Source organism: Euphorbia lathyris, chromosome 7 (genome assembly GCF_963576675.1).
Source record: "Euphorbia lathyris chromosome 7, ddEupLath1.1, whole genome shotgun sequence".
Taxonomy (NCBI): Eukaryota; Viridiplantae; Streptophyta; class Magnoliopsida; order Malpighiales; family Euphorbiaceae; genus Euphorbia; species Euphorbia lathyris.
In genome coordinates, this window is record NC_088916.1 from 13,095,654 (window position 1) to 13,122,000 (window position 26,347).

The 26,347-nt window shown below is 34.3% G+C and overlaps 2 long non-coding RNA genes and 1 other non-coding gene across 3 annotated transcripts; 2 read left to right on the forward strand and 1 right to left on the reverse strand.

Annotated features, from left to right (window-relative positions):
* Nucleotides 1-13,805: 13,805 nt before the first annotated feature.
* Nucleotides 13,806-15,192, reverse strand: LOC136234860 (uncharacterized). Its single transcript, XR_010691501.1, has 3 exons — nucleotides 15,007-15,192; nucleotides 14,113-14,264; nucleotides 13,806-13,893 (listed from the first exon to the last, which is right to left on the reverse strand). It is a non-coding gene; the product is annotated as an uncharacterized lncRNA (long non-coding RNA).
* Nucleotides 15,193-19,808: 4,616 nt separating this feature from the next.
* LOC136200607 (uncharacterized) lies at nucleotides 19,809-20,640 on the forward strand. Its single transcript, XR_010673403.1, has 3 exons — nucleotides 19,809-20,072; nucleotides 20,173-20,240; nucleotides 20,416-20,640. It is a non-coding gene; the product is annotated as an uncharacterized lncRNA (long non-coding RNA).
* A 3,661-nt stretch (nucleotides 20,641-24,301) lies between these two features.
* Nucleotides 24,302-24,406, forward strand: LOC136201813 (small nucleolar RNA snoR100). Its single transcript, XR_010674151.1, has one exon. It is a non-coding gene; the product is annotated as a small nucleolar RNA snoR100 (small nucleolar RNA).
* Nucleotides 24,407-26,347: the final 1,941 nt, after the last annotated feature.

The window sequence follows — 26,347 nt, forward strand, 5'->3', positions numbered from 1 at the left end:
GGAGTGTTTTGCATCCTATCAATGAGCTATCTAGCACAACATAGACTACTAATGCAAAGAGTTTCCGCACCAATTTTATGTTTTTGGATGAGCTACTGGATAAGCTTATTCTGAAGAAAAAAAAAAACTATGTCAGTCTTTCATGACATACATGTTTGTAGTAAGGGCTAGACAGTTGATTTTTGAACTAGTCGGATGGTTAACATCCCAAACCATACTCTCGACCCAGCCATGATTTGTAGCTCCTCAATTCTATTTATTTGTTGTTTGTTATATTTCTATTTTTTTGGAACAATTGAAAATCTTGTTATTTCTCAGTTGAGTTTACCAAATATTTGTCCTACCAAATCATTATGATTATTTTCTTTTTTTAATTGATTGTACAAGCAAAGAGAAATGAATGTGATCTTATAATTTTTCTCTTCAACTCAAAACCTTTGAGATGTTGATTAAATGGTAAAGTTTACATTCAAAATTCATACTTTGAATGAGCTAAGAAATTTTTTCTATGTTCCTCTATTTTTTAAAATTTGAACATATATTTTTTCTATTTGTTTTTTTTTTTTTTTGTGTGTGTTTTATCTTAGAATTTGGTGCATTTAAGGTAGATATCAAAATATGCGTTTCTTATAATTGGATGTGATTCGAACCCATGACCTCCCAAGATATAGGTAAACTCTCAACCACTAAGCTAAGAGCTTCACCACAAAACATAAATCTTAACTCATGAGTTTTTATAATTCATGATTATTAATAAAATAAAGCAACTTTTTTACATGTCTAAAATTTATACTTTATTGATTACTATGGAATTCTATAAGAATTTTGATTTCCTATTAACTCATGCTCAAATTCGTTACCATAAATGACACGAATCTAAAAAAAATGGATATGAAGATATTATCTCCAATCTTCTTCAATCCTCTCTATTTATTATGATTTCTTGAATGAATGTACAGTTAAACCTCGATAAATAAATATTCGCTAAAGTAATAACCTCGATTATATAATAAATTCTTCCGGTTCCGACTTGGGCCAATGGACTAAAGTAATAACCTCGCTAAATGCATTAAGTAATAAAAAATATTTAAATCCTTAAGGGCCCAATGAAAATATAAACTAATAATTATTAAATTACATACAAAATATATATATATATATATATATATATATATAGTGAGGCTATAGAGAGGGACTCCCTTACTCTTTATTCTAAGGGAGTTATAGACTTATTCTAGTTACCAAACAATACATTATAATTTAATTAAACATATTTAATTAAGTAAAACAAAATTAGTCTCTCCATCGCAATATACCGTCTTCTTCTCTGATTCTTCTCGCCGTCTCTCTCTCTCTCTAACAGTAATCAACGATTTAAGGTCTCTATCTCGCTCCTTCACCGAAACCCCAACTCCGGCCAGAAATCGATTCTCTCTCTATCTTCTCCAAGGTCTCTATCTCTCTCCTTCAGTGAGGTCCGAAATCGGTTTTATCTTTTCGGTGAGTTTCCTTCCAAACTCTCAATTATCCAGTTTTTCAGCAATAGTATTAAAATTCTTCCTATTTTTGCAGCAATACTGAAATCGTCCTATTTTTTTTAGGAATAGTGAAATTAGTGTGGCAATATTTGAATCAAAGTCATTAATGTTCATTCTATGGATTCCACAATTAAATGACGGGCAATAATAGTAAATACCTCAATCACATCATTACTTATTTTGTTGATAAACTCTATTTTATTGATAAACTCTATTTCATTATTCCTAAAATAAATTAGGACGATTTCAAAAATATATTCTGATTTTTTATGCTTTCCATCCCACCTTGCATCCTATTTTCTGGTTCTGTTGCTAATTAATTTGATGATGAGTTTACAAGTTAGTAATGAATTAATTACAATTATGAATGTACTATTTAATACCCAAATACAAATGAAAATTATTTCTGAGTTTAAAAGTTAGTAATTGGCAATTTAGAATTGTATTAGAATTGTGAAAGTGGATTGTTAGTATTGCATCATAGTACACCTTATATAATATAGGGATAAGGTGCGAAAATACCCTAAAGTTCACAACCAGAAGTAATTTTACCCATAACGTTTAAAATTGTACAATTTTATCCTTAACGTTGGCAATTAAGAGCAATTTTACCCCTATCGTATCAAGTTGAGTCAATTCATCAAATAACGAAGATTATAGTGAGTGAATATTCCAAATCTGTAACTTTCACTCCAAAAGCTAAGCACTTAAACAAATATAAGACGATTTCATTTCATTTGCATCCCTTTCTGCTGTAATTCCAGGGAGGTGGAGGTGGAGCTGTTCTTTTCTAATTCACTCAAATTTCAGTTTTCGTTGTCTGCTAAATTTCCAAGGGTCTTCAAACATACACATTTAACCATCAATTATTATTTTATGGGTATCAATTCAAACTGCAAGGAGTTCTTCCATGATGATTCTGTGAAAATGCACCTCCATTTGTCCTGCGTTTGAGTGCTTTCTTCTCCTCTGATCTGAAAATCATGCTTAATGTCTGAAATTGATCAAACTTACTAACATTAAGGGTAAAATTATTCTTGGCTGTCAACATTAGGGGTATAATTGCACCATTTTAAACGTTAAAGGTAAAATTGATCCTGACTATAAACCTTAGGGGTATTTTCGCACCTTATCCCTGTAATATACCTCATAGGTACTACAGCTTAGTAGCAAATTTAGTTTTGCCTTCTAATTAATTACATTGGCTAAAAAAATATCTGATCGGATTGGCAAAGTTACTAAAGAAAAACCAAACCAAAACATTCACAAGATAAGGGGAACAAGGGGATATGTAGCACCAAAATGGCATCGAAATTTGCCAGTGACAGTTAGAGCTGACATATATAGTTTTGGTATTATGTTGTTGGAGATCACATGCTGCATAAAGAATGTAGATTATAGTGCTGATGAGGATGAACGTGTTCTTGTAGAAAGCATTTATGATTGTTTCATGGGCAATGAGATAAAATAAACTAATCACATATAGCTGAGGTCGATCAGAAACACATGGATAGAATGATTAAAGTTGGAGTTTGGTGCAATCTTGATGAGCCATTCCTTTGTCCTTCCATGAAAAAAAGTTGTATTAATGTTAGAAGGGACATTAGATATCCCAATGCCTCCACCTCCTGCTTCATTTCTTACTTCCATTTAAATCAGTTTCAGAATAAGAATATGTGGATGGAAACAAAAGATATCAAAGAAATAATGCTTAGAGATGTGAAAAAATATTGAAAAAATATGCACACATCAATAATATTGAAATCAAGCATAATTATGCCGAGAGACGTGAAACCTATATAGATTTATATATGGAGCAATTTTTTTTTCAGCAATAGTGATAAAAAATCATTTTAGTTACCGTCAAATCACATGTTGTATTCTCACTCTTAATTCATGATTAATACAATTATTTCTTGGGCTTTACAGTGATTACACTTTACATCCGTCTAATGTTTTTTTTTATAGAGATGGAAGATGATAATGATTCTGCCTTTCAAAGTCATGATTTTAGTAATAATATTGTGACTGCCGAAGAGTCTGACAGAGAACAAGATTCCGACAATGAAATTGTAAGTGATCAACTTCAGCCGACAAAAGGAAAAGAATTTCAAACATTAGATGATGTTTATAAATTCTATAATGCTTATGCTAAAAACGTTGGGTTTAGTATTCGAATGTCATCATCGAAGTTAAAAAAGAGCACCGGAGAAATTATTAGGAAAGAATATGTTTGTTCAAAGGAAGGAAAATCCAAAAGGTTTAGTGATGTTGATGCGAAAAGACGTCGGGGACAATATAAAGCTGGATGTAACGCTAAATTGGTGGTTGTGAGAAATAAAAAACATTTTTTTATGGTAAAAACATTTAACGAGGAGCACAATCACCCGTTACTAACCCCAACAAAAACACCCTTCCTACGGTCTCATCGCCAAGTACCATCTGCTACAAAATCCTTGAATGAACAACTGTCGATGGTGAATATACCTACGCATCAGCAATATAATTTTCTTCAGGTACAAGCAGGGGGGATGGAAAATCTCGGGTGCACACAGAAGAATTTGTATAATCATGAAACAAAGAAGCGGTTGAAGTTAAAAGGACACGATGGAGATATGTTGCATGAATATTTTGAATCAGAAGTGGCAAAAAACCCTTCATTTTATTTCAAGATTGATGCAGATGATGATAAGAAAATTACACGTTGTTTTTGGGCTGATGCAACGATGAGACGGAGTTATAGATTTTATAATGATGTTATCATTTTTGACACTACGTACAACACCAACCGGTATGGGATGATATTTGCGCCAATTTTGGGGGTCAACAATCACAGACAAACTATTGTTTTTGCTTGTGCTTTATTGAATGGGGAACATTCTGATAATTTTGTGTGGTTATTTACACAATTTTTAGAAGCTATGCCTGGTGATGCACCGAAAATGATAATTACTGATCAAGACCCAGCAATGACAAGTGCCATATCGACAATCTTACCAAATACCTTCCACAGGTTTTTTTTATTACTTGAATTTGGTTTATATATTATTGTGATTAGGAGCATATTAATCAAATTTGGGTTTACATATTACTGTGATAAAATTATATATTATGGTGACTAGGAGTATATTAAATAGACACCTGACTTCGTCCATAACAAATAGAATTAGAAAAATAATATATAGCTTTTACATTCCATCATTTCCACCTATTAAAATAAAATTAATAGTTGTTCTTGATAATTTCATACCGTGTATAGTTAGAAACTTAATTTGTATTGTATTTCTTATTGTATCATTTACAGGTATTGTATTTGGCATATTGTGTCAAAAATTTTTGAAAAAATTGGTGCAGTAAAATATGCAACACATGAGGCCAAGTTTCATGATTGCATTTGGAATTCAGAGAATCCTGAAGAGTTTGACCTGAAGTGGACGGAACTTGTTGCGGAAGATGGATTAAACAATAATGAGTGGTTGGTAAATATCTATAAAATTCGGTCCAAGTGGATTCCAGCATATGTTAATCATGTTTTCTCAGCGAACATGTCTAGTAGCCAACGGGCAGAGACCAACCACGCATTTTTCAAGAAATATATCAAAAAAAGCAACTCTTTGTTTGACTTATGGTGAGGTTTGGTAGGGGACTCGTTAAGCAACGCCATGGGGAATTGGTTGCAGATATCAAAGATATGAACGAGAGGCCTAAAATAAAAATGAATCATGACTTTTTGGATCATATGGTTGAGATTTATACGAATGAAATCTATTATATATTTGAGGATGAAATGTGGGTCTGTTTGAAGTATAGGATTGAGCTTATTAATGAAACTGAGAATCAGCAGATGTTTACGGTTAAAAACAATAATGGAGTAGATAGTAAAGGCCGTAAAGTTTTATATAACAAGGAACTTAATTTTGCTTCTTGTAGTTGCAGAAAATTAGAGAGCTTTAGCATTCCATGTAGGCATATCTTGAGTTATTTAGTTAAACGTCATGATTTTGTCAAGCTACCAGACCAATACATCCAAAAGAGATGGACTAAGGAAGCAAAAGCATGGATCGTGGTTGATAATGACAGTTTGATTATAAACGATGACAAAGAATTTATCTTGGAAAGGAGTCAAGTAGTGAAAGATTGTGTAGATTTGATTGATAAAGCCTTCATATGTGAAGAAGCAAAAAATATTTTAAAAGACGGGCTTCAAGCAATTCGTGAGAAAATTGATAGAGTGACAAATTTTGAAGAAAAATATAGCTCTTTATGTAGTCTTGCTACAAGTGAAAAAGATTTGAGTCGCCTTGAACATGTTTATAATGAGCCAAATAAAGTGCGAGCAAAAGGGTGTGGAAAAAGGCTGAAAGGAGGAAAAGAAAAGGCAATGATGAAAGCAAAAAAAAAATATAAAAGCTAGAAAGTGCAATGCGTGCGGTCAAGTTGGTCAAGCTCATGATAAAAGAAATTGTCCATCACTTCAGTAAGATGTAGTTAATGTTGTTTTTCATTCTTCTATTATTTTTGTATATTAGTATTTGACTGATATGTATGTTTTTATCTAATGTAGGTATTTATCGAGTGAGGACGAAGATGAAGTCGAGAGCGAGCAAAATAGTTTTCTCTAATGGTTGTTGAGGCAGTATATGCATATTCTAATTGCTGGATATAGTTGATTTTGAGAAATGAAATTTTGTCCCTTATTAGAGTTTAGTACCAATCTGATTTTGTTTTTGTAATTATATTATTTTTTATTGTGTTTATTCATGGAATTGAATGGAGTGTGTACTTCTAAAGTTGAGCAAATTAGGTATAGTGGAATTGTTTGAGCAAATTAGTTACCTGTCAACCACATTTATGAAAAAGGTGAGGTCCTGTACAGCACCATAAACATCATAAATATAGTCTAAAATGTTAGTCTAAAATATAGGCATGAGAGAGGTTTTATGATGTCAATCTTTATAGGTAATTATCTTTTTATATAAATGATGGTCATGTTATCAAGCGAAGTGCATCCTCATAGAGATTATTTTGATTATGATTAGCAGGTGTAGTGTAATGTCTTGATAAAATGGGATAAGGTATCAAAATAGCTATACGTATAAAATAGTACCAATATAGGCTTAACGTTTAAAAAATGTACAAATTTAGGCCTCGATAACGGAACGAGGCACGTCATTGATATTAGTCTGTTCAGTTCTATCAATTGTACATGGAGGGAGAAATCAGAACTTAATGGAGTAATAGGAATGACGTGTCCAATCTGTTATGGATGCCTAAATTGGTACCATTTTTTTAAACCTTAAGTCTATATTGGCGCTATTTTATACGTAAAGCCTAAATTAATAGTTCCAAAAAACTATAGGCCTATTTTAGTACCTTATCCCGAATAAAATTGCACGAAATATTGAGTTTGCCTACAATATTGAGTTTGCCTCTTTTAGCTATTGAACATGTAAATGTTAAGCAACAACAGAGTTCCAAACTTTTAATACTTGAGATTCAATTTATCAATTTGATTTTCAGAAATTCATCAACTATAAATTGCTTCTTCATAAAACCATAAACTTAATCTTACTCTCTCTTATGTAATCCAATTTGGAATAAAACATTTGGCTAAAGATGAACAGATTCAGAAAGCTAGAAGTTGCTCAATAATGAATAAATCAAAACTTAATGGTATTATCATTTGAGATTGAACAATTTTACTGTTGCTGTTCAACATATTTCACAAAAATAAAACTACAATTTAACATTCAACTTCTCATTCCATTGTTCACTTTCACTGACATAAATTTTCACAGGTCCTTCATATCCTCAAAACAGTAAAAAAAAATGAAATGATTTATCCAACTCCGTATCTACAAGAGAATCAGTAAAAGGCCTTAATGGAATCATTTATGTACTTCCCATCAAATGCTCTGCATGAATATGATGCTTCCAGAGCACTTCCCCAAAAAGCATGCTAGTAATTTTCCTGAACAAGAAAACTCACTATCAACAGAATCACACCAAAAGGAACTACCTCTTAAATAGTAGAATAATCTAGAACAGGAGAAACAAGAACGCAACAACATCTGCTCTAAAGTAATAAACATCAGACATTCTCATCGTTACTATGATTATCACGGAGTGAAATATTATTCCGATCTCTAATATTTGCACTACCAATTTCTGATTTACCTTCATCAAACACATCCTAATTTTTTTAGGAATAGTGAAATTATCAGTGAGGTTTTTTCAATAGTGAAATCATTCTTAAGAAACAACAATATGAACCTAAAAAACATAATTTTATCCAATAACTTCGACCAAAATCAATTACAATTCAATTTATATGGTAAGAAGTACATGTAAAACTACATTTTATCATTGCATTTGACAGAAAAATCAAGCTCATATAAAGCCCAAACAAATGTAGTGGAGGACAAGGCTACAGGCAAAGGACCAAGCAACCATACAACCAAAGGAAAAATGATGCAAAGAAATTAGCATCTATCATGCATCCTAGTCCCATTGAACTGCATAGGAATTAAAGTTTTTAGGGTATTCCCATGATAGGAATTCAAGTTTCAGAATCATGTCCAAATAATACCAAAAATTTAGGGACTGTGCTTTTAAGCCAAAACACTATTATTGGATTGCATAGCATAGATAAATGACGCTTTACTTGAGTTGCCAAATTCTTCAATAACATTATTTGTCAAATAAAAAACGCTTGTTTGGATTTCAACAAGAGAAATAATGGAAAATAATAGACATGCCCATTCATTTGTTCTTTTAGTCTGGGTTACAAATGTCAATCTGCGGTCGAGGGAGGAAGGTTCTGCGATTGCAATCCCAAATTTAGGATTTTGATTCCGCATTAAACTTATGGGGAATAAAATCAAGACTCCAATTTCCATTGAACACTACTAAAACAATAAGTTTACAAATCTTACCAGGTATGGATGATATTAACTGAGAGTTTGGAAGGAAACTCACCGAAAAGATAAAACCGATTTCGGACCTCACTGAAGGAGAGAGATAGAGACCTTGGAGAAGATAGAGAGAGAATCGATTTCTGGCCGGAGTTGGGGTTTCGGTGAAGGAGCGAGATAGAGACCTTAAATCGTTGATTACTGTTAGAGAGAGAGAGAGATGGTGAGAAGAATCAGAGAAGAAGACGGTATATTGCGAGGGAGAGACTAATTTTGTTTTACTTAATTAAATATGTTTAATTAAATTATAATGTATTGTTTGGTAACTAGAATAAGTCTATAACTCCCTTAGAATAAAGAGTAAGGGAACCATGGGTATGAAGGGAACTTTGGTCCCTGGATGGTGGCAAAGAGGCCCGCTAGACATAGGAATCAACCTGCAGTGGTTCACAATGGTCCTCCTGATATCAACACAAATTCTAAGTCCCTTTCTCCTAAAGCTACTGTTATTCCAAATGTCAAGGAGAAGCATGTCCTCAAAGCTAGAAAGGAGGCTGGGGTTTCTTCAGTAGCCTTGCCTGGGTCCAGATTTGGGGCCCTGATGATTGAGGAAGTTCAAGAGTCGGACCAAGATGAGAATCATATGGATCAGAGTATTCCAGGATTGGAGTCTGTAGATCCAGTCGAGAAGGTGGTTGAATCTGTGAACCCGCTTTTTGTCTCTAAGGATGAAGCCCGGGGGGGACCATGACCCTTGCAGCTAGAAGGATGAAGAAATCAAATGAGGTTAGTATTCCTGTTCCTGGTATTGATCCTGGGATTGGGAAATCTATGAGAGTTAACAAAACTAATATGAAAAAGCTTAAAGGTAAACAAAAAAGTGGCCTTAACACTTTGGCGTTTCCAGATAAGAGGGGGCCTGGGGGTACCTCGGTAAGGCTCTCAGGAGCCCCTAGTAAATACCTGGCTTAGGGTAGGGGTGTGGTCAGTTGTCCTCCTTTCTATGGATTTGTTATTTTGGAATGTTAGGGGTGCGGCTAGCAAGGCTACCCGTATCCATATTAATGATCTTATTAAGCAGTTTAATCCATCTTGTTTTGCTCTTTTGGAAACTAAGATTAGTGGTGAGAAAGCAGATGAGGTGGTTAAGAAGTTTAAGAACTGGCACTGTGTTAGATCGGAGGCAACTGGCTGGGCTGGGGGGATTTGGCTTTTTTGAAGGCCAGATCGGATTCATTTTGATATTCTTAGCATGGATAAGCAGTTCATTCATTGTAAAGTGAGTATTTCCGGCAATACTCCATTTTTTATTACCCTTGTGTATGCTGACCCTATCTTGTCTAATCGAAAATGGCTCTGGGAGGTTCTCTATTCTATGAGTGTCAGCATTTCGGAGCCCTGGTTTGTGGCGGGTGACTTTAATGATATCGCCTTTATGAGTGATCAGAGAGGGGGATCCAATCATTATGTTAATCGCTGTCTGCATCACAAGAATAGTATGGATTTATGTGGGCTTTCCGATCTGGGGGCTTCTGGTCATAAATTCACTTGGAAGCGTAATAATACTTTTGTTCGATTGGACAAAGTCTACGCTAATGTTTTAGCTCTAACTTCCTTCCCCGAGTGCTCTGTGTTGAACCTCCCGTTCCGTCATTCGGATCATTGTCCTATTTTGTTTAGACTTTTGAGAGGTAAGCATCCTAGGGGTAAGAGACTGTTCCGGTATCAGTTGGCTTGGGAGTCCCATCCTAAGTTTAAAGAGTTCGTTCATGAGAGTTGGAGACCTCATTCGTATGTACTGCAAGCTGCTGAAGGGTTCAGGAATAAGGTGCAGGGGTGGAATAGGAATGTGTTTGGGCATATTATCAGAAGGAAGAACAAGTTATTAAAAAGGATGGAGGGCATTCAACGCAGGTTGGAGGGGAGGTTTGATCATAGCCTTGAGGGCCTCCTCAGAACCCTTCAGAAGGAGCTGGAGGCTGTGCTTAGGCAGGAGGAGTTCCTTTGGTTCCAGAAGTCTCGGAAGTCTTGGATTAGAGATGGGGATCGTAATACCAAATACTTCCATCTCTCTACCCTGATCAGAAGGCAGAGAAATAGAATTGAGGCCATTAAGGATTCTAATTGTGATTGGGTTTATGAAGATGAGGTTATTCGGAACTTAGCCCTGGATTTCTACAGAGAGCTGTTCAAAGAGGAACCTATTCTTTTGGAGAGGGCTCACTCTATTGCTACATTTCCTTTAATCAGTGAGGATTGTAGTCAGGAGGCCTTTCAACCTATTTCCCGAAAAGAGATTGACCAAGCTATCTTCAGCATTGGGGCTTCTAAAGCTCCTGGGATTGATGGTCTTCCGGCGGGCTTTTACCATAAGCATTGGGATGTCGTGAAGGAAGGCATCTATAATTTTGTCTTGGGGGTGTTCAGTGGTTCGAAGGATATTGAGCTGGTTAATAGAACCCTCCTGGTTCTGATTCCTAAGATTGATAAGCCTTCTTCCTTTTTGCATATGAGACCTATCAGTCTTTGTAATGTTCTTTACAAAACTGTTACAAAGATGGTGGCTAATAGAATCCGTGGCATTCTTCCTGCGATCATTTGTCAGAATCAGGGTAGCTTTGTGCCTGGTAGACAAATGATGGATAATATGGTGATCGCCCAAGAGATGGTCCACACGATGAAGATTAGGAAGGGGAGGAAGGCATTGTGGCTCTGAAGCTGGATTTAGAGAAGGCATATGATCGAATTAATTGGGATTTCTTAATGGAGAGCCTTGAGAGAGCTAGAATCCCGGACAGCTGGAGAAGTTTAATTAAGATATGTATTTCTTCTCTTGTGTTTCAAGTTATGGTCAATGGGGATATGTCGGAGGAATTTTCCCCGGGCAGAGGAATCCGTCAGGGGGATCCTATGAGCCCTTTCCTTTTTGTTATTGCTATGGAGAGGCTCTCTCACCTGATTCAGGATGCGATTGATAATGGGAGTTTCCACCCTGTGGCGATCAACAGCTTCTGTCCCCAGGTGACTCACTTATTCTTTGCAGATGATGTCCTTATCTTTCTTGAGGGTAATGAGGAGCAGTTGAGAGTCATTATGGATATTCTGGATTGTTTTTGTTCGGCCTCTAGGCAGAAGCTTAATATCCAGAAATCTAGGATGATGTGCTCTAAAAATATGAATCAGAGAGTCTGTAAGAGATTAAGTGATCTCTCAGGTATTCCTCTTACTGATTCTCTTGGGAAGTATCTGGGCGTTCCCCTCCACAGTGAGCGTGTGTCTAAAGGCTCCTTCAAAGAGACTTTGGATAAAGCTAATTCGAAGTGTGCCACTTGGAAAGCCAAGACTCTGTCTCTCGCTGGCCGCCTCACGTTAATTCAATCTGTTAATTGTGCTGCTCCCAATCACATCATGCAGGCTTGTAAGCTTCCGGATCCTGTGCTTAATGATCTTGACAAGATTAACCGTAGGTTCCTGTGGGGGAAGCTGCGGAGGGCAGGAAGATCCATCTTGTGCCTTGGAGTGAGGTTTGCCAGCCTAAAGATTCTGGGGGTCTGGGTATTAGGAAAGCAAAGGACAATAATAAAGTTTTATTAATGAAACTCCTTTGGCGTATGTGGCAAAACCCCTCCTCTCTTTGGGTTCGCCTCCTTTATGGTAAGTATCGGAAAGACAAAATCTTCGGGGGCCCGAAAGAGAGAGTTGCTAATTGTTCCTTCCTCTGGAAAGGACTTAGTGCTGTGTTTGATGAGTTCTGCTCGGGAGTTGGCCTGGAGGTGGGGAATGGTAAGTCCATTAGTTTCTGGTTTGATAACTGGATTGGGGATAAACCATTAATTGAGGTGTGTTCTTCCCCCCCGCCTAGTGATATACGCAACTGGAGGATTGCCGATGTGGTTGACTCGGAAGGGGACTGGATCTGGTCAAAGTTTGATACTTTCTTTAGCCTTGAGACTCTCCTTAGAATGCGGGGAGTGAAGGTGAGTAATCAAGAAGAAGACTTGGATAGGCACTACTGGGCGCTGACTAACAATGGAGTTTATTCTTGCAAATCGGCCTTTGAAGCTTTCTCTCTCTTTAGATCTGATCCTCCCTCGGATGTGTGGAAGTCGATTTGGACCCTTAAAGTTCCTTTCCGTATTAGGAGTTTCCTGTGGCTGGGCGTTAAGGACAAGCTTCTTACTAATTCGGATAGGCACAGAAGGCACTTGGCTGATTCTGGAGCTTGCAGTAGATGCAGAGGCCATGTTGAGACTTTGTGCCATGCTCTTAGAGATTGCTCTAATAGTAAAGAGGTTTGGAGGAAAATTCTCCCACACCATATTTTCTCTTCCTTCATGGCACATTCTGAGGTCGACTGGTTCTCTGATGGTGTTAGAGGAAAGTTGCTTCCATACATGGAGCACGATGATATTTTCTTTGCTATTATCTGTCACCAAGTTTGGAAATGGAGAAACGAGGAGATTTTTGGAGATAAAACTGTTTTTATGACAAACTTAGCTGATTTCTTCTCGAAAAAACTTTTCTCTATTATCGATAGTTTCAAAGGAGAGTCCCTTGCCAGAGCCTCTCAGTGTTGTGATGTCCATCTCGTGGGATGGAGCAGGCCAAGAGAGGGGGTTGTGAAGCTGAATACTGATGGTTCCTGCCTCAGTAACGGTAAGATTGCGGCTGGAGGTGTGCTTAGAGATGCAGGGGGCGCCTGGCTTTCTGGGTTCTCCCAGAATTTAGGGTTGGGTTCTTCCTTTTCTGCGGAGCTCTGGGCTATTCTTACTGGAATCAATCACTACTAGAAAATACCTATTTACTGACGGAAAATTCCGTCAGTAAACAACTAAATTCCGTCAGTAACTTTATTTACTGACGGAATTTTGACGGAATGAAATCCGTGGATAAAATCCACGTCAAAGATTTGTCTTGACAGTCCTCTGACAGAATTGGCTGACGGTTGTCTGACGGAATTTTCGTCAATACGTTCTGACATTTTGATTGACATTACTAACCGTCAACGCGTTTGACGGATATACTGACGAAAATATATTTCGTCAGAATAATTTTCTGTTAGAAGGTGGTATTTTGACGGAAGCATCCGTCAATTATTAAAATAAAATTTGAAAAAATAAAATTCTTCAAATTCTTGGTTTAGGATAAAATCATAATATAGTAGCTACATTTTATTCCAGCGAAATTAGTTTTAGAATTTATAAATTTAAATACACAAAATTATAATTAATATAAACGAAACTTGTATATATTAATAATTATAAATTTAAAAATATATTCATAATTACAAAAATAACCTAATAAACTAAACCTATTGTAATCTTAAGTTTTACATTATGTACAAAAATATTGTCGAAAAAAATACACCATACATCAACATGCTTCAACTATCAAAATATGTTGATATTGATGGCCCTCCTTCATGAGTGTAGAATATATACCTGTTAAAAAAAGAGAACACAACTACATATGTAAATATGAACATTTCTCTAAGTTAGTGAGGTTGAAGAAGTCTCCGTGGCAAGAAAAAAACATGATAAGGAAGTTTGATTCAACACAGTTTGGGATAACAAAAATCCCAAACTAGTTTGGAGAGACTGTTAAACAAATCACACAATGAAACACAATATTCGTAAATCGAATAACATCAAACCGCTTACCTGCATTGCTTCAACAGCAATCCCAAATCTCAAACCACTACATGGAAAAGCAAAATAATAAAACACAGAATTATTAGTAGGCCAAAAGTGAATATCAGTTCCATAAATAAGAAATATTTGCTTTGGCTCCAAATTCAACCCCGTTTGTACATCTGTAAATAACAAAAATCAACTTTTAAACATAAGAAGAAACAAGGAACTAAACTGAATCTAAACAGATCTTACTAAAAATAAGAACCTATATTAAATATGAATAGTTCACAGGTCAGATGATGACCGGATGGTCATCTAAGAAAATAACATTACCATATAAATAGTTAACAAACTCGAGGATGATCGGATGGTCATCAATAAAAAAATAATATCACCATAAAAGGAGATCGTAGACGGATCGAAGATGTATAGCTCATATTCTTTAATATTCAAAGCAAATTAAAAAATAGAAATCTACATCAGAAGATGCAAAAAAGCCACAAAGAAAATCAAAGTCCTTAAATTCCTGTTGAAACTAAAAAAAACATACAAAAATGAGAAAATACACATCCACATAAAAAATAAATAAAATGATTAATGCCTAATCTAATAAAAAAAAATAGTTCCAAAATAAGTGAAATAAGAAGATGAGCTAAAATGATAATGAAACAATAAGAAAAAGCAAAAGTACACTGAACTTTCTTCCTCAAAACATCAAACAGTGAGTTTTTGGCTTGCTCAATCTATTTGTACATCCAAATACCCCTCCATGTTTTTAAAAATAATAAAATAAAGAAATAAAAATCAGTTGTATAGCATGGATCTAATGGAAACATAAAAGTCAAAACAAGATAAGTATATAGCTTAAACAATATAGATCTAACCAAAACGTAATATGAAAAAGAAGAAGAATCGATTTACCTCGACACCAACGGCAGTAGAGACGAAGCAACTAAACAGTCAAGAAAACGCACAGCGGGCAGACAACGCGAACAGCCCATATAGAGGATGGAACGACCATGGCCGACGACGGTGGCAGAAGGTCCGGCCATGGCTGTTTTTTCTTTGTGAAAGATGGAGAAACAAGGAGAAGGGAAAAAGAGGGCGGCTGTGTGTGAATAAGGTTTAGGGTTAACCCTAAACTTATGAATTTATACCCCTATTTATCTCAAACCAGTCCATACATACTTTCATTTATTACGAACTGACCCCTCCTGTTTTTTTATGTTTTAAGTTCGACCCCCTTTATTTTATTTCACTCGATTAAATCCTTCCCCATCACAATTACCACCCTTTAACTTATTTAAGTTTCAATTTAACCCATTCCCTAAGAATATAATGATATATAATTTATCAATTATATATCTGGATGAATTTAAAATTTATCAAAATGATACCACTGTTTTCAATGTTTTTTTTTTATTTTCTTTAATCTTCATTTTCTATATATTTAGTGTAATATGATTATAGAATTTTGACATCATATGTATAGTAAATAAAGCACAAATTTATTTACCAATTTTCAAATCGATTAACTTAGAATTAAAATGTCAATTGAATTTAAACATATATTTCTTATATAAATGCATTAGAGTTATATAATACTAATAATTTATTACGTAAATATATATATAAATTTTATAAATCCATCTTCAACCAAAATAAAAAAATAAACTAAAAAAAAATATGATTTTTAGTTTAATAATGTGAAAATATATTAATTGTTCAAAATCACGAAATTGACAATATTTCCGTCAGAATGTACATTTTTTCCGTCAGAATTCACCAAATCATTTGATGGAAAAACTTTTCGTGAATAATTTTCGTCAGATAAAGTGGCGGGAATTTTCCTGCCATGATTGTTTGACGGAATTGTCATTCCGTCAAAAAATTCCGTCAGCAATGTTTGACGGAAATATTTTGACGGAATTCCGTCAGTAAATAGGTATTTTCTAGTAGTGAATCTTGCTAAAAGGCTGGGTGTTAAGAGGCTCTCTGTGGAGTCTGATAATTTGGAAGCAATCAAAATGATTTCTGAGAATCATTCTATGGGTCTTAACAGTCGCAACCTCATCAAAGCTATTAAAAGGCTTTGCTCCTCCTTTGAGTTCGTAGAGTTCAGACACATTTTTAGAGAGCAGAATCGTGTTGCTGATCGCTTGGCGGCGGGGGGCCATGAAGGGACGTTAGGCGTTACTACCCTTCCTGTTTCCCCTAGTTTCATCTCTCCTCTTCTCTTAGAAGATAGAATTGGGGTTAGCTTCCCTAGGCTAATTCCTGGGTAGTTTGTTGTTGTTCGTTTTTCTTTTCCTTTTCTACCAAAAAAAAAAAATAAATACCCAAGAGTTTACAAAAAAAACAAGACCTATAATTGTACCTATAATTATGCCTATAATTATTTGATTGATTTGTAATTACGCTAATGTGATAATTACAAATCAATCAAATAATATATTTCCTAAACAAGATAATTACATATCTAATGAATATTTATCGATAAATGAATAATTTATTAATTTATCGATAAATGAATAATTTATTCATTTATCGATAAATAAATAATCTCGCTTAATGAATATTTTTTTCCGGTCCCAAGGATATGCATTTATAGAAGTTTTACTATATTAGACTATTTACCTCTATTTCAAATGCCCTAGTTGGGCTCTTACGGAAAGATTTGATTTTTTTCTTGAAAACTTTTACAATTAATTCAAAATGAGTTTAATCATTCCATTCTATTCCTTTGATGGTCATCGATAAACTTTGAAAACTAAGGTGTCGTTTGGTAAGACGTAATGAGCTTCGTAATGGAATGGCCATTACATTGAAGGCTTATTACCATGTTTGGTTGCATATTACAATTTCATTGTAATGGAATGAGAAAACCTTGAGTTAAATTTTGTTGAAGAAATCTTGTAATCCCCATTACATAGAAAAATGACTTGAATTCTCATTACATTGTCATCTAACCTCTCATTTCTCAAATCTCACGTCTAGGGGCGTGCATCGGTACAAAACCGAACCGAATAAAAAAAACGAATACCGAAATGATCAAAATAATTCAAACCGACACCGAACTGGATAATAGGTAAAATCGAATTAAAACTGAACCGAAATATGCGGTTCAGTTCGGTTTAAACCGAACAAACCGAATTAAGTTAAAAATAACAAATAACCTAAATTATTTTAAGATGTTAAAGGACTGAATAATAAGAAGTTAAAGAGTAAAGATAATAAGAATTTTTTTAAGAGGCTGAAATAATAAAAAAGTTAAGAACAGGAGAGAAAAAAAGTATTTGATTTGAGAGGGATGAAGTGCTGTGAAGGGTCCAATTAATAACTATGAGAATTTGAGATGAAAATGGTATCTCACATCGGAAAGATGAGGAAACTAACCAAAGAGTAGATGCTATAAATAAAGCATAGCAGCAGCAAAACAAAACTGACTTAAATTGATAAGTCAAAGCGGGCTAATACAATTGTATGAGCATGTATGAGGGAGTATGCACGAGTGTACGTACTAGTGTTGGAAAAACTGAAGAGTTTCCTATTACGATTGGAGTGCATCAAGGTTCCGCACTAAGCCCATTTCTTTTTGCCATCGTTATGGATGAACTAACAAGTTCACTTCAAGATGGTATACCATGGTGCATGCTGTTTGCAGATGATATTGTGTTGGTTGATGAGACGAAAGAAGGAGTGGAGATGAAGTTGGAACTATGGAGGCAAACTCTAGAATCTAGAGGCTTTAAGTTGAGTCGAAGTAAGACAGAATATTTGGAGTGTAAGTTTAGCGGCCGTAGGAGTAGGGAGGCAGGGACAATCACCCTAGATGGGAGAGTTGTTCAGGCCTCGGATTGCTTCCGGTATTTAGGATCTATTATCCAAACGGATGGAGAAGTAGATGGAGATGTTGCCCATAGGATTAAAGCTGGTTGATCGAAGTGGAAGAGTGCTACGGGTTTCCTTTGTGATCCCGGCATGCCTAATAGATTGAAGGGAAAATTCTACCGGACGGCAATTAGACCAGCATTGTTATATGGTACGGAGTGTTGGGCAGTGAAACACTGCCACATCCATAAGATGTCGGTGGCGGAGATGCGTATGTTGAGATGGATGTGTGGTCACACGAGAAAGGACCGGGTGCGTAATGAAATAATTAGGACAAAAGTAGGGGTCACATCTATTGAGAATAAAATGAGAGAAAACCGACTAAGGTGGTTTGGCCATGTGAGACGTAGAACGCTTGATGCGCCGGTTAGGAGAACCGAAGAGTGGCAAAGAGATGTAGTGGTGAGGGGTAGGGGAAGACCTAAGCAAACTTGGAGGAGGGTGATCGAGAGTGATATGAGTTTATTGGGAATTGAGGAAAATATGGTAGTGGATAGGACGGAGTGGAGGGAGCGAATCTGTGTCGCTGACACGACTTGATTTTCACGGTTTTATATGATGGTTCATGTTAGCCGACCCCGAATCATTTCGGGACTAAGGCTTTGTTGTTGTTGTTGTTGTTGTAGGGGGATACCGTTTGGTTTTATTGGGTTTAACAAGTTTAGCTTGGACCGCTTTGGTTTTCTTTGTTTTAACAAGTATATTCAAAAATGTTTTTTTTTTAAAAATCAAAACGAGCAGCTCGACGAGCTTCGAACTCGAGCCGAACCTATATCGAGCTCGAGCCGAGCTCTAATATTTTAGGCTCGACGAGCTGAGCCGAGCCCGATCTCAATACTTTTCGAGCCGAGCCGAGCCTGCCTCTGTTCGGTCTCGGTTCGGCTCGAGTGCACCCTAATTATGACTTGCATGATAAAAGGGAAGAGAGGGGGTAGCTAATTGGTAGGAGTCATCTCCTAAGGCTTCAAATCCCACCTAAACTAAAGCACTGCTTTTGGCTATCAGACCAGGACGAGGCACCAACCCACATTCCCTAGTTTTTGAGGCTCGGTAAACTTTAAATGTCTCGCAAACTCATGAGTGAATTCATATTTGTCATCACAAGTGGAGAAGTCAAAGCATCTTGAGGTTGGCGCATCTTGTTGGGCATGGAGAAGCATTGAAAACCTATTTGTAGTCAATTTCACTTTGATGGATTCAAGATTTATATTATTGGGAATCCTTACCTTTGGAAGTAGCAGCAGGCCTAGTAATCCAACACCTAAGAGCAACTCTAGTGATCCTATTTTGGACCACTTTGTAATTTTTAGGGAGTCTCCAACCAGTAGAGGGGAAGGCTGGAGACTCCCCAAATCCTAGCAGGTCGCTCAATCCAGCGACCTGTTTGGGAAAAAAAATGTTTCATCATATATTAAGAATAAAATTTGGAATTGTGCTGTGAAGGAAAAAGTATGAGCGTGTGTATTAATTCTGTAAAATGACGCGTTAAACTTTGAAAAGGAAAAGAAAGTGACCGATAAACCTGCAGTGGCACATGTTGTTAATATTTTAATTAAAAATTGGTTGTGAACCAATTTAATACTATATTCAAAATTGGTTCATGAATCAATTTAATACTATATTTTTTTTTTTTCAGGTTTCATATTATACATAACTATAAAAGTGAATAATTGGAACAGTCAAATTGACAATTTTGTGCCAAATTTTTTCCAATGTTGCCCTTTAATCCATGTTGACTGTATTACCCTTGATATCTACCAAAAATTTCTAGCAACCTAGCAGCAAAACGATGTCGTAATAGCTTTTATCCTATCTAGAAATCCGTGCCTCAGCCATCCCGCTTCATCATCTCTCCATTAGAAATTCGTGCTCTTCATCTCTCTCTCTCTCTCTCTCAAACCCAGCAGATCCCTACTACATGGAAGGAACATTTCCTATCATTTTGATCCTTTCTCATCGTCTTTATCTATCTTGAATTCTCTTTTGATACAGTAAAACCCTGAACAGATATGGCTGGTGCTTTTAAGGAACCGATTTCTGCTAATTCTCATCGTCGGCGACGTGTTTGTTTTGCTTTCCATGGAAGATATTTACAGGTAAGCTTTTTTTTTTGTCTGTGTGCTTCTCAGACCATGCTTTATAATAGACTGTTTTCCCCTATTTTGATTGCTTTTTGCTGTCCTTTTGTTTCTGTAGAATCAAAATTTCCAATCGTGTTTTTGTTAGACGTCAAAGATATTACTTCTTCACTATTTCCGTACCAGGTAATTTGTTGTTAGCTTCCCCATTGTCGCCGGTTTCCGTTAGTTCATATGTTTTTTCTGATGTTTTCACAGATTTTTTTTGTCATTTCTCATCCATCTGAGTGTGCTATTTTTTATTTTTTTGTCAAATTTGGAGATCTTTTTGCTTAAATGTTCCTTTTTGGGCAACTAACAGAAGAATACATTGAAAAGCATCCAGTGACAAAGAAGAGGTTTGATGAAATCCGAATGATCACAGGGGTTATTGATTTTTCATTGAGAATTGGGAATTTTTTGTAAGAAGTGTAATTGAATTAAAAAGTATGAGGGTTCTCTTTATGCTTTTGTTGTTCGGGTAGCTTTGGAATGAGCAACCCGTTTGGGATTTGACTTTCTATATTAATAAATAAGTTGATAAATATCATGTCAAGTGGAAAGAATAAATTGAATTTGCAAAGATACAAATGAAATAAATCCATCTTTGAGATCTATAGGAATAGTTTAAGTTAATCACATAACATACTGCTAATTAAGCACCATGAAAAATTACTAATGCTAAGTATTGGGGCAATTTTCCATATGGATTAGTTGGCTCACACATTTAGATTCGCCCCCAAATTGAAAAATGTAGCTCAACTTTTCATATTAATAGGATCCGATGAGAATGATATTGAACCCAATTTATTCGTGGCGAAAGGTTTCCAAATTATTCCGAGATTTGAGTTTTTGATTTTTTTATTCCTAACACATTGTATCTCTAATTATTTATTTGTGGTCATGTTAAGTTTATGTTTGTCAAATTTTTTAGTTACTAAGATTATTCAAGCCTAAAAATTAAGTTGCTACCATTAGTTAAGCTTCAACGTCATACAATGTTTAGCAAAGAAGTTCATACCATTAAGCTTCAATGTTAAGCTTGCTGGATTGATATCTTAAGCATGTTTTCTTTATTCAAAAGAAAAAAAGCATGTTTTCTTAGTTCACTTTTTTTTGTAAATATTTATTGTATCAGGAATTTTCACATGCATCTGTTTATTGTATATTGTGTCATTTTCTAAAATCCATAGATTTTGAGCTATAAAGTGGGTTTTAACTTTTTTTGAGCAAATTATGCATAAAAAGCACTCAATGAACTTATGTAATTTTTACTCTATACTCTGTATGTGTGTAATTATTTTTGGTTCACATACAAGTGATTTTAATTAAGTTTCAAGAATAAAAGGAAATGAAACTTCGATGGTTTTGTAAAAAATTGAGAAAAACAAAAGTTGAATACTTATTTTTTTTTTATGTATATATCAACACAAGGATATAATATAATTAATTTGGAACAAGAATAAGAAATAAGTATTTTTTTAATTTAAAATTTCATTATATGTTTTCCTTTAGTAGTTTAGATATTTTTCCGGCTCAAGTTTGCTACTTTATTTACATCAATGTTTATATAGATGTATTTGAAGAATTTTATGTTAATTGTTTATTCTGTGTAATTAAATAAATGTTTATGTGGTTCTATTTATTGTGTGTAATTAATTATGGTTTTTTTTTTTTTTTTGTGGTTTTGTGATATAATATTAAAATATTGTATTTGAATAAATAATATTGTAATATATAAATTTTTTTTGTTCCGAAACGAAGTGAGGGTATCTATCTAGTATATATATAAAACAGAACGGTAATATTTTGAATTCAATTTTTTTTGGTACATAATTTGATATCAACGGTAATATTTTATTTATACTATAAAACATCTCATTTAACCCATAAAAATCACATTCAATCTAAAAACCATCTTCTACTCTTAATATATTTTTATACAATGGATTCCAATGATGAATACAGTCAATATTATTCTTACGTTCCAAATTCTCAAAACGTAGCGAATCCAAATTCCCAAAACCCGGCCCCAACTACTTATAATTCTCAAAGTTCTCCAATCTGACCTATTCCACGTAATTTTCAATATGATCCTAATATATCATATGCTTCGAGTCCTCCCATTCATATGCTTTGGATTTGGCACGCATATTTCGGTGTTGCTGGGTCCAATAATGACCTTAATGTTTTGAGCAGATCCAATATGTTCCAAGATAATTTAAAAGGAACAACACCAACGGTTCAGTTTACTGTTAACAACAAGTCATATAATATGGGCTATTATCTAACTGATGGTATCTATCCCGAATGGGCTGCTTTTGTGAAAAGCTTTCCACATGCTAATGACCCGAAACGAATATGTTACAAACAAAGGCATGCGAGCGCACGGAAAGATGTTGAATGAGCATTCGGGGTACTTCAAGCCCGATTTGCAATAGTACGTGGACCAGCACGTACTTGGCATAAAAAAACTCCACGACATTATGGATGCTTGTGTAATATTACATAACATGATTGTTGAAAATGAGAGACACATTTACTCAAGAAACTTTCCAACTAAGGAATTTTCTGAGCCCATAGTTTCTGATGACATTCAACATGGGCCTGTTCCGGATTTTGCTGCTTATCTCGCAAGGGATTTACAAATCCGCGATAGAAACATGACCGGTCAACTAAAATTGGATCTAGTTAAGCACATTTGGGAACGTTTCGGAATCACCGATATTACTACTTGAACGTTGGAAAATTTTACTCTTTCAATCATGTTTTCCTTTTAATTTAATGCATTTACCTTGTTCGTTTTTTTCAAATGTACGTTTCCTTAATGTAATGCACTTTTGTTAATTACTAAAATCGATTAAAATTCGGAGAAAATAAATTATATTTACCTATTAATTTTTAAATCCAATTAAATAAATTATTCAAATTATATAAATTTATTCGATTAATATTAAATATTGGTAGATTTTTATTTAATTAATATTAATTCATTAATGAATTTTATTATTATTATAAAATAGATCAATTGATTAAAAATAATGAAAATTAAATATTATATGACGTGTGGGACACGTGATTGTGACTAACCACTAGAAATGATTTTTTTTTTTTGAGTTGTTTTGTTGAGAGGGTTGTTAGAAATTAGTGAGGTGGAGTGGTTGGAGGGTGTGCAACCCTCCAACCACTAGAGTTGCTCTAAGGATTTAGCTTTATAGAGTTACTCGGCTTGATTCATTCCTTTCCTTTCCTCTTATCATTGTTGAAGGAAAAACGTAGATAAAATGCTTACTACTGGTTATAAAATGAACTTATTTCTATTTATTGATGTTCGATCGTGTACTAACATTGCCCATTGGGGTCTCCATACATCATGAGCTTCATAAACTTACAAAACGTTTGAGCTGAAAAAAAAAAATTATGCAAATTAAAATGTATGCAACTTTAATCAAATTATAAGGATAATAGAAAACCGTAAGCAAATTTAAGGGATTAATAGGTCAACTTTAAACAAATCCAAATAGTCAATAGATCACTTTATGTAAGTTAAATAAGCTAATGTATGTAGAAAGCCAATTGATTAAAGTTATATATTTTGATCACACATTTGTGCATTTAAAAATTAAATATAAAGCTTTATCAAAAAAAAAAAATTAAATATACAGATTCGAGTTCTAGCATACGTAGAAAGCTTTAATTGAGAGAGAATCCACCTAAAAGGGTACCTAACAAGCCTCGAACCGAGAAATCGGACAAACTGTCAACAAAAATTATTAAATATAAATATGGAAAATAAATTCATTTCTTAAAAAAGAAAAAGGGTAAGTGTATGTTGATACCTAATTTGAATAAAGAATGCCAAATTGGGCCAAAGCCCACTAATTTAGTACAGAAAAATATTAAAACAATCTGATTTAAAACTTGGATCAGTATAGTACAAGTGCTTGTTTTGGGCTTTTAAGTCTCCCGAGAAACAAGCAAGTGTGAAACCCTAATAAGCTGAAGAATATATAGAGAATTAGTTAGCCGCCTCCACCACACTTCCGAGCCTATATAAAGCTTACCTAGTTGGTTCATATTGACATTCAATCTCAATTTCTCATTTTTTATTTGTCTTGTAGAGCTAGTAATAGTAGAATTACATGAATGAGTTATTAGAAATTTAGAAAAACCTGTGCACAATAAGCCGATGCTCTGGAAAATAAAGAAAATGAAGGAAGCATGGTTGTGTGCACAGAAATTGAATTATGGGTCGACATGTCTGCTCCCTCTGATTTTTCTCTGATTTGGGGGCCTGGTTTACACCCACATTTTCTCCTCCTACTTTTTCTTATTTTTCCTACTTTCATTATTAAGGATTCCAGTTGGGATTTTCTGATTCATGCCCAGAATTCTTCAACTTGCTTGCGATAAGCCCCAATTAGTTCATGTTCAGTCCAATATTTTAACACTTAATGTCAGTTAAGTCCTTCAATGGATATCTCAACTCAAACCCTAAGTAAGGCCTCAATTGATTTTAGGGTTAAGTTGAAATAAAACCTCTGTGTTTCACTAATTTTCAGATAAAGGTTTACTTTTCGTCAAAACAAGTATTGAGGTTTCAAACTTGAATTAATGCTATTAAAACCATCTTTAACGACCTTAAAATGTAAACTTTCAAGAATTAAAGTTGTTCAATGTTATATTTTCTATGGAACTACATTTTCGATTTTCGAAAATCATATTTTTTGAAACTTTCTCTCTCTAAACATTAACTTTCTCTCTCTTTACCAAACATCATCTAAACAATCTCAAAATAAAAAAGTTGAAGAATTAAAGTTGCTTAGAATATTAGTATTTTTTAAAATATGTTATTTTTTAAGTCGTCAAAGGTGATTTTAATAGTATCAATCGAAAAAGTCCTTATTTTGTTAAAGTTAAAAACCTCAATCTCCATTTTGATAAAAAGTAAACCACAGTCTTTTATCTGAAACTTAATGAAATCACATGGGTTTTATTTGAACTTTACCCTTGATTTTATCAATGTTAGTTATACATCCTTCCACTTTATAGATCAATGTTGGAATTTCACTCTTGGCATATGAATTGGGGAAAATTACTGAGAAATTCATGTTTTAAAAATTATTTATAACTATGTTAAAATCGGTACTTTTAATATATTTTAAGGATTAGAATTTAAAAATTAGAAGTCTAAAATATATTTTCTAGAGTTTATGATTTATGAAATGGAGTCTAAAGTTTTTAAATTATGATCTAATATATAGAAAATAATGACATATTAAGAATTAAGTTGATGATATATTGTAATTCAGTACTTAATTATGATATTCATGTATTTGACCCTATGAATTATTTTCTTAAAAGTAAATATGGATATATCAAATCTAACTAAAACGCTTAAATCGGATCTGTTTCAAATAGGTTACAGTTAGTCTGATCGGTTCATGTGTTTGATTGGTCTACATGTATCATGAAAATTTTTGTGATATCACCACTTATGAATAGACTTGTTCAGGGGTCGGGTTTGGGTGGAACCTATCGGACTTTCACCTAAAATTGTTCAATCCAAGTCTAGCCCATTCCACTCTTAATTTAAGAGGGTTAAGTTCGCATTCAAAAATCAAATCTCAAGTCTAATCTATATAAGTCAACATAAATATATTTGTACAATTTTTAATAATATAAAATAAAATTTATATTTCAAAATAAATATAAATATCTAAATATCTAAATTTATTAGTTATTATTAATAGACGGGCTGGCTATTTTTATAATTCTCTGAGCTGGGTCGGTTCGGGTTTAACGGGCCTGGATAAGGTTTAAGGATAATTTTTCAGGTCTAGGGAACTTAGACCTAGACGGGTAGCTCATCTCATGAAAATGTCTACTTATATATTGTCAAAAATTAATTGTACTTAAGGGTAACATTATATTTGTAAAAATGAATTTTTAATATTTTCAATAGAATTAAAATTTTCTAGTTTGATTTTAGGCATTATATCCATTTAGGTTCCTAAACTAACACTTCAAAGTCAATTAGATCCCTAAACTATCAAAATCACCAATCAGGTATCTGAACTAAACAACAATTATCAATTAAGTCTTCATCTTATCCTAAAATAAAAAACTGTGATTATTTGATATAGACTGTAATAATATACATGTTGATTCAAAATGAGTTTGAGAGGTTCAAAATGAGTTTGAGAAAGATGGTCTAACACTGTTCAACCGAATGATTTTCGATGAGGTCTCAA